Here is a 9,904-nt window from a genome sequence, read left to right on the forward strand (position 1 = left end):
GGAAATAACATGTCACCCTGCAATGCTTTTCATTTCTAACACAAATGTTTACCCTTTCAAGCACTCTTCTGACCTTTATAAAGTGTAGTCCAAAGTTTGGGGGGGAGGGGGGCGCTGGAATCAGCTGGGCAGTATGGTCAGAGCTAAGGCTTTGGCATCAGGTGATTGTTGTTAGAAACTTGGCTTGCCACTAATCCTCTTAATGACTGTCAGTGCCCACTAATCAGAGACCACCAGAAACATACTTTTAGTTGAAGTTAGGTTTATTGCTCACTGAAGTGAGATAGATCTTATTCCATGGGGAACCACTCTTGTTGTTGAGTGCCATCAAGTCGGTTCTGACTCATAGCAACCCTCTATAGTCGACCTTGCATTTCAAGAGGGCCTTGTGGTCCAGTACTTATCCAACAGTGCCAGCCCAGGATTCCATGGGGAACCATAGGTTGTCTCTGTGAGATGTTAATAGGTGCTATTGAGTTAGTTCCAACTCATAGCAACTCTATGCACAACAGAATGAAACCCGGCTCAGTCCTGTGTTATCTTTATAATGATTAAGCTTGAGCCCATTGTTGCAGCCACTGTGACAATCTATTTCTTTGAGGGTCTTACTTTTTTTTTTTTCTGACCCTCTGCATTGTTGTTATGTGCCGTGGAGTCGGTTCCGACTCATAGCGACCCTGCACAGGGTTTCCGAGGCTGTTAATCTTTATGGGAGCAGAAAACCTCATTTTTTCTCCCACAGAACAGCTGGTAGTTTCGAACTGCTGACCCTGCGGTTTGCAGCCCAATTTGTAACCACTACGCTACCAGAGCTCCTTGACCCTCTGTATTACCAAGCATGATGTTTGTCTTCAGGGACTGATCCCTCTTGATAATATGTCCAAAGTACGTGAGACAAAGTCTAACAAACCTTGCTTCTAAGGGGCTTTCTAGCTGTACTTCTTCCAAGACAGATTTGTTTGTTCTTCTGGCAGTCCATGGTACTATCAATATTCTTGCCAACACCATAATTCAAATGCATCATTTCTTCTCTCATTTTTCTTATTGTCCAGCTTTCACATTCATATCAAGTGAATGAAAATCCCATGGCTTGGATCAGGCACGCCTTAGTTATCAAAGTGACATCCTTTCTCTGTAACACTTTCAAGAGGTTTGGTGTAGCAGATTTGCCCAGTGCAATATGTTGCTTGATTTCTTGACTGCTGATTACATGAGCATTGGTTGTGGATCCTAGAAAAATGAAATACTTGACAATTTTAATCTTTTCAGTATTTATCATGGTGCTGCTTTTTGCTCCAGTTGTGAGGATTTTGTATTTCTTTACATTGAGTTGTGATCCATACTGAACGTGATAGTCTTTGGTCTTCATCAGTAAATGCTTCAAGTCCTCTTTATTTTCAGCAAGGAAGGTTGTCATTTACATATCGCAAGTTATTAATGAGTTTTCCTCCAAACCTGATGCCATGTTCTTTTTCATACAGTCCAGCTTCTTGGCTTATTTGCTCAGCATATTTGCTCAGCATACAGACGGAATAAGTATCATGAAAGGATACAACTGTGACACAGCCTTTCCTGAATTTTAAACAATGTAATATCCCAATGTAGCTCTGGTAGCATAGTAGTTATGAATCCGGCTGCTAATCTCTTGGTCAGCAGTTCGAAACTACCAGCTGTTCCACGGGAGAAAGATGAGGCTTTCTGCTCCTGTAAAGATTTACTGCCTCGGAAACCCTGTACAGGGTCGCTATGAGTCAGAACTGACTCCAAGGCACATAACAACAACAATATCCCCTTAATGTGTTGAATTGACTTCCTCTTGGTCTGTATACTGGTTCCCCATGAGTACAATGGAATGTTCTGGGATTCCTATTCTTCACAATGTTATCTGTATTTTGTTCCATACAGTTGAATGCCTTTGCATAGAGAGTCAGCCGAGTAGGATGGTTAAGCAGGATGGTAAACAGAAGTAAATAACTTTCTAGTATTCTCTGCTTTTACTAAGATTTATCTCACATCAACAATGCTATCTCTTAATCCACATCTTCTCCTGAATCTGACTTGGATTTTTTGGTAGCTCCTTGTTAATGTACTGCTGTAACCATTTTTGGATTATTGTTAGCAACATTTTACTTTTGTTTGATGTTGATGATATTGTTAGATGATTTCCAGGTAGCTGTCTTCCACATTTCTTGGCATAGGCATGTAAGTGCTTCTAGTGCTGTATCAGTTTGTTGAAATACTTAACTTGGTATTTCATCAGTTCCCAGAGCCTTGTTTTTTTGCTAATGCCTTCAGTGCAGCTTGAACTTCTTCCTTCAGTTGCATAGGTTCTTGATCACACCTCTGGAAATGGTTGAATGTCAACTAGTTCTTTTTGGTACAGTGACTCTGTGTATTCCTTCCATCTTCTTTTGATGCTTTCTGCACGATTCAGTATTTTGCCCATAGAATCCTTCAGTATAGCAACCCAAGGCTTGAATTTTTTTATTCAGTTCTTTCAGTTTGAGAAATACCGAGTGTGTTTTTTCCTTTTGGTTCTCCAACTCTAGATCTTTGCACATTTCATTATATAACGTACTTTGTCATCTTGAACTGTCCTTTGAAATTTTCTGTTCAGATTTTACTTCATTATTTCTTCCAGTATCTTTAGCTTCTCCATGTTCAAGAGCAAGTTTGAGTCTCTTTCAACAGCCACTGTGGTCTTTTCTTTTTCTCCTATCATTTTAATGACCTTTTGCTTTCTTCATGTATAATGTTCTTGATGTCACCTCACAACTTGTCTGATCTTTGGTCAGTAGTATTCAGTGGGTCAAATCTGTTCTTGAGATGGGCTCTAAATTCATACCTTGAGCTATATACTCAAGATCATGTTGTAACTCACGTGGACTTGTTTTAATTTTCTTCAGCTTCAAACAATTGGGCCCTGACCTTGTTTGAGCGTCTCCATCTTATCTTTCCCAGATGTAGTCAATTTGATTCTTGTGTAGCCCATTTGGTGAGGCCCACATGGGTAGTTGTCATTTAACTTGTTGAAAGAAAGTATTTGCAATGAAGAAACTGTTGGTCTTGCAAATTCTATCATGCGATCTCTAGCATTATTTCTATCATTAAGACTGTATTTTCCAACTACAGATCCTTCCTCTTTGTTTCCAACATTTGCTTTGCAATCATCAAAACACGCAAGTAATTATGCACCGTGATTGCATTCTACCAACTGAAAAAGTTGGTTCAATTCTTCAATTTCTTTACCACTGGCTTTAGTGGTTGATGTATAAATTTGAATAATAGTGGCATTAACTGGTCTTCCTTGTAGGCCTATGGAGATTATCCTATCACAGACAGCATTATACTTATAGGTAGATCTTGAAATGCTCTTTTGATGATGAATAGAGTGGCATTCCTTTTAAACTGGTCATTCCTGACATATGATTTATCAGATTCAAAATGGCCAATAATAGCCCTTTAAAAAAAAACAAAAAACCTTTCTATTGTGTATTGAGGAAAGGTTTACAGAGCAGATCATCAGTTTTACATTCAACAAATCATATACTTCATTTTATTTCAGTGATTGTAATCCTCTCCCTGTAATTAGTATCAGTTATCCCGCTTCCTCCCTGTTTCTTGTTTCCATTCCATACTCCTTCTCAACCCTTCTGAACCTTGACATTAGGTAAATGCTGCCCTTTTGATCTTGACTGGCTGACCATTCCAAGTAAGCATATCTTACTATTGTGCATACCTCCCCTCCCTCATCCTGCCCCATATACCTGTCTATCACGTGTCTGAAAATTGAGCTCTGGACCTGAAGGAGGACTCAGGGCCATAGACTTAGGTTCCTCCAGACTTTTTGTGAATTGTTTTAAAAGCCCAGTCTTTTTTTTTTTTACAATAGTTTTTGGGTTTGTTCCACTTTTTCTCCCACTCTGTTATCCCTTTCAGAGTAGTTGGTAGTGGTAATTAGGCACCATCTAGTTCTCCTGGTCTCAGTGATGCTGACATGTTTCATTAGTCCATTGGAACTTCCAAGTGTCTTCCATTTTCACCTCTTTTTTCTTTAGATGGTTGCTCATGAGCGTTAAGATCTCAGTTGCTACTCAAAAAAATAGATGCAGACAATTGGTTTTGTGGACTGTGTTATGCCAGTTGACCAAGACTACAACTACCAGTCCATTGTAGCTCAGTGATGCCTAGAATATTGATCTGTCTACGTTCCATTTCATTTTTGATGACTTCCAATTTTCCTAGATCCAGACTGTGTACATTCCACATTATAATTATCAATGAATGCTTGCCGCTGTTTCTTCTCATTTTGAGTTGTGCGCCATCAGCAAATGAAGGTCCCCAAAGCTTTGCTCCATCCACATCATTAAGGTTGACTCTATTTTGAGGAGGCTGCTTTTCCTCAGTCATGTTTGGAATGCCTTCTAACCTGAGGGGCTCATCTTTTGGCACCATATCAGACAGTGTTTTGCTGCTATTCATAAGGTTTTCAGTGACTAATCCCTCAGAAGTGGACTATGCATTCCTTCTTCCTACTCTTGTTTATAGTCTGGGAGCTCTGCTGAAATCAGTTCACTCTGGGTGAACTTGCTGGTATTGGAAACACTGGTGGCATAGTTTCTGGCATCAGAACAGCAAGCAAGCCACCACAGTATGACAAAATGACAGATAAGTGGGGCAGCTGTCCCGAAATGTGTTAGAAAGGCTGTGGTAGGTGATTTTGTGGAGGATTTAAGCAAGTAGGCTATTCCTCTTGATTGGATGCTGCTAGGTGATGGGGGAAATGCAATTCTAGATTGGGAGTCTTAACAACATCTGATGTATAGGGAGGACAGATTCTAGTAGAACTAAAGCTGAGATTAATAAGAATCAGCTGTCACTCACATTAGCCAGGAGAGGGGCTGTTTGGTCATTTTTATGCTATGTTTTACCATAATAATAGTAAAAGAATCAGCAGTAATTCATACTGTTGAGTAGAAGGGGCTGTTTGGTCATTTTTATAGTTTAGACAATGTGTATGCTTTGTCTGTGTTTAGGCATTTGTGTCCAATCATGATTACAATCACAGAGTGATCTTGTCTTATGTTCTTGTTGTTAAGTGCTGAGGAGTTGGTTCCTGCTCATAGCGAGCCTGTATTGGGTTTACGAGGAGTGGCTGGTGAGCCTGAATCACTGACCTTGCTGTTCAAACCAACCTTGGCGTCCAGTGCATTAACCCATAGTGCCACGTTCTTTAAAATTGATCTGTTACCAGAATTCCAGAGTCTAGATGTGAGTTACAGGTTGGGTCCTAGCAACACCAGGGCCCAGCTAGAGTAACAGAGCAGCTTTCAGATTCCAGGATGCTTCTCTTTATCATGATCTTAGGTAAGTTAATATCTTTGAACTTCAGTTTCTACATCTGTAAAATATAGGTAATGCCTGCTACTTGATGTTGAGATTTCTTCCCTGGAACTATTTAGACAGAGGCCCAGTGATTAACCAGAGCAGCTCTGGTAAGAATACTGAATGGGGGTATGATTAACCAGAGCAGCTCTGGTAAGAATACTGAATGTTAGGAAAGGGTGCTAATGGTTTTAGTATCTTCTCATGCAGTCGTCTCTCATACTTTGGACATATTGTCAGGAGGGAATAGTCGCTGGAGAAGGATGTCATGCTGGGTAAGATGGAGGGTCAGGGAAAAAGAAGAAGACCCCCCAACGAGATGGATCGGCCAGGTGGCATCATTGATGGCGTCAAGTGTAGCGGCGGTAGTGAGGTTGGCCCAAGATCAGACATTATTTCATTCTGCTGTGCATGTGGTCGCTATGAGTCGGTTCTGACTCGATGGCACCTGTCAACAACAACATGTAGTCGTGCATGTAGTTGTGACCATGGCAACTATTTTTAGGGTTCTTTGTTCCAACAATACAATGTTCCTAGTTCCTTGTTAATTCTTTGGCATGTCTTGCCTTTTTGCTCTCTTCCCTCAAGGTCTTTTGTCCAGGAGTCTGACCCAAGCTAGCCTGTTTTTGTCATATTCACTTTAGTTCTCTAGTTCTAACCTGTTTTGAGCTAGGAAACCAGATTAAGTAGGTGTGTATCAGTGCTTTGTTAATATAGTTTTTAAGGCTCTGGGTGGAGTCTTGGTGTGGCATTGTGGGTTAATGTGCTGAACTGCAAAGCTGGTTTGAACCACAAGGTTGGTGGTTCAAGCTCACCTAGCCATGCCTAGGAAACCCCGCCTCAGGGTCGCTATGGGTCAGAACTGACTCAATGGCACTTAACAACAACAACAAGGCTCTGAGTGATCTCTCCAGGATCTTTGCTTTACCTGTGACCTGCAATTAAGTTTTGGCCGGCAGCAATTAGAGTGATATCTCCTCTGAGCCTACTTTCGTCTGCTTCTAGTGTGGTGCTTTCTGGAAGTTTGAATTCGAAGTCCCATTCCATGCTTGTCTGAGTCAACCAATTCCAGCCCAATGCCCTTTGTTCAGATAGACCTGGACATCTTATTTTATGTTTTGTAACTAGATAAATTACTCATTTTATTCATTTATTTTTGAACTTGAAAGTGTGGTTTGAGTGCAACTTTACAGAGTAAATGGATTTTCCATTCAACAATCTCTCTATATTTTGTTTCGTGACATAGGTTGCAATCCCAGTCTAAGAGCACTCTTTCCACTGCCTCTCTGGGGTCCCTGTTTTCATATTTGTTTTTTTGTTCCTTCTTGTGTTCTGAGCTTTTTTTTTTTTTTCTCTTTTGGAAAAATGCTGCTTTTTGCTCTTGCATCTTTGATTGTACACTCCTCGTGTTATTATTCACTTTATAGGCCTGTCATTTGGCTGAAAATTTATCCCCAGTTAACCTAGATGTCCCCCAAGGGTCCTAAGTCCCCAAGCAGTGACTCATTCCTTCAAGGTGTTTGGTTACGTCTAAGAAGTTTTCAGAATTGTCCCCTGAATGTTCTGTGGCACTTATCCTTGGCTACATTTGCACCACAGACATCTGCAAACCTCTGTAGAAATACCTCTGCCACACCTATACAGACCAGTGAGTATTCCCGGTCACCTTCCTACATCTGTTTGGTTCCCACATTATATCTATGCGTCTACTCTTAGATATTGTTTGTTATTACTATTATTATAAGATCATGTATGTTCTAGTGTTTATTTTTGTTTATTACTCTTTAAAATAATTTTTTTGTGGGGGTAGTGGGAAGGAGTAAGGGTGAGGGATTGGGTTGGGACTATGGCTAGGTCTTCACTAGGCCTTCTTGTTGTTAAATGCTGTCGAGTCGGTTCCGACCCATAGCGACCCTGAACAGGGTTTCCGAGGCTGTAAATCTATACAGGAGCAGAAAGCCTCATCTTTCTCCCGCGAAGCAGCTGGTAGTTTCGAACTGCTGACCTTGCGGCTCGCAGCCTGATTCGTAACCACTACGCTACCAGAGCTCCTTTCGCTAGGCCTAGGACTTCATTTATTGTTAGGGTTATGGTTAGGACTAGGGTGAATGTTAGGTTAAGAGTTCGGCTAGCGCTAGGAGTAAGGCTTGGTCTAGTTTTTAGGGTTATAGTTAGATTCATTTTTATTGATTTTATTTCTTCTTGAAGTCTATTTGATTTTCTCTTCATTTGGAAGTTCTGTAGCTAGGGTATTCCTTGTTTCTACTTTGTTTTTGTTGTTGTTGTTGTTGCATTGTATCCAGTTCTTTGTCTTCCTCTACTTGTGTGCACCTCCCAGTGTCTCCTTGACTTGGTCATGTTGTTCTTTCTCTTCACTAAGTTAATATGTGTCTACTCTCTGGTTAGTAACTTACCTCCCCTCCTCCCTCTCCCTGGTAGTCATTAAAGTATGATCTTTCTATGTAAACCTTCTCTTGACTTTTTATGATAGGCCAGGTACTGTAGATGTTTGAAAATGAGGGTGCCGTTTGTTTCCCAATGCCACATTGTAACAATCATTTCTTTTGTAAAGGCGGGTCTCTGTGAGGTCGAGGTTAAAGACATCCCAAATGTCTGACTTTCCTAAAGAGCTATGTGGTTGCTGTTGCTTAGTGCCAACGAGTTGGTTCTGACTCATAGTTACTCTGTATAGGGTTTCCGAGGCTGGTGGGTTTGAATCGCTGACCTTGTGGTTACCAGCCCAGTGCTGATCCTACAGTGCCACACCAGGACTCCATAATGTGTGTGGTGGTGGTGGTGGTGTGCCACTGAACCAGTTGCAATTCACAACGACCTGTATAAGGGTTTCCAAGGTGGCAAATCTTTACAAAAGCAGAAAGCCTCCAGCGGAATGACTGGTAGATTGGAACTACTAACTGCAGCCCAGCTCATAATCCACTACAATACCAGAGCACCTTATAATATGTTGAGTGTAGTGAATTCTTTACTATCTCTTCTACCCTTAATAACAACAACAGCTTCTAGCGTCAGTGTTTGTAACTCCTACCAAACGACTCTTTTCTGATGGGTCTGGGTGAGAGAAGATGCTGATAGGCTGACATGACCCAGCTGTGGATGCTAACAGACTTAATTGTAACTGTAAAAACGTGAAACTCCAGCATGGCTAAAAGGTGATGGGAGTGGGCTGTGTGCTCCTTTGCTTGATCAGTCAAGCACGCCTCCACCTGACCTCCAGTTCTTGGGACTTGAGCCAGCAACCTAACCTGACTTGCCAGCTTCCACAGCCATGTGGATCAACAGCACAATTCTGTGTGAGGGAAGAGAATCCTCCAGACTAGCGTCTGAAGTGCAGATTTGGGATGTGCCAGCCTCCACAACTCTGTGAGCCATTTCCTTCACAGCCCGTGAGTTCTGTGAGGCGTTGCAACAAATTGCATAATCCTGGGACTTCTGGGGGAGAATCTCAGTAAGGGAAGGAGCAGTGGTTGATATCAAACCTACCAGCCGCTCCTTGGAAACCCTACACAGGATTGCTATGAGTCTGAACTGACCCAACAGCGCGTAGCAACAACAACTGCAACACCACACATTATAGAATACTTTGTATGTAAACCTCCAGCGTATAATCTAGCTATATATATGTATATTTTGCCTATCTATATACTTACATCAAAAGTTTCCAGAAGTAAAGCGGGGAGGAACAAAAGTGGGCAACGAAAGAAAATGACCCAGAGAGTTTTTATTTTTAAAGTACCAAAAGCTTTTAAGCAAGGTAACGGATGTTTTATTCTATTTATGTTAAAGTAACATAATCTAAAACTATACTGCGATACTGTTTCTCACCCACCAGACTGGTGAAGTAAGAAGCTTGATTATAGATTTCTGTTTCGGAGGTTGGTGCTTTCTTCATCACTAGTGAGGCTGCAGAATGGTTCAGCCCCTGGCAAGGGAAACTTGGTAGCGTCAGCAGACATGAAGTCCTGGTATAGTGCTGTAGAATAAGATAAGCACTGGACTGCTAAGTGCAAGGCCAGTGGTTTAAACCACCAGCTGCTCCTCAGAAGCCTTATGTCAAGTCTCTATGAGTCGGAATTGACTGGGTAGCACTTAACAACAACACAATTAACGTTAGAGATGCATTTACCTGTTCATCTAGTAGTTCATCTTCTAGGCTTCTTTCTGTCTTTCAGATAGATAGAAATGCCCAGACACATATATAGGAGTATGAGGGGTTTTCAAAAAGTTCGTGGAAAAATAGAATGAAAAGGTAACAGAATTTTTCCATTAGCTTTTTGAAGCTCCCTTGTAGTTAGTCATTTTTTTTTTTCTCTTTAAGTTTTTATTTTGGATTGAGTGAAAGTTTACAGGGCAGATCATCAGTTTAACCTTCAACAAGTCATACAACTTGTTTCATCACAATGATTACAATCCTCTCCATGTGCCATCAGTTAACAGTATTTCTCTCTATTCACGTTAGCTCTTTTTAAAACAAAAACACTCAGGCATATATAATAATTTA

This window comes from Chrysochloris asiatica, unplaced genomic scaffold (genome assembly GCF_000296735.1).
Source record: "Chrysochloris asiatica unplaced genomic scaffold, ChrAsi1.0 scaffold00006, whole genome shotgun sequence".
Taxonomy (NCBI): Eukaryota; Metazoa; Chordata; class Mammalia; order Afrosoricida; family Chrysochloridae; genus Chrysochloris; species Chrysochloris asiatica.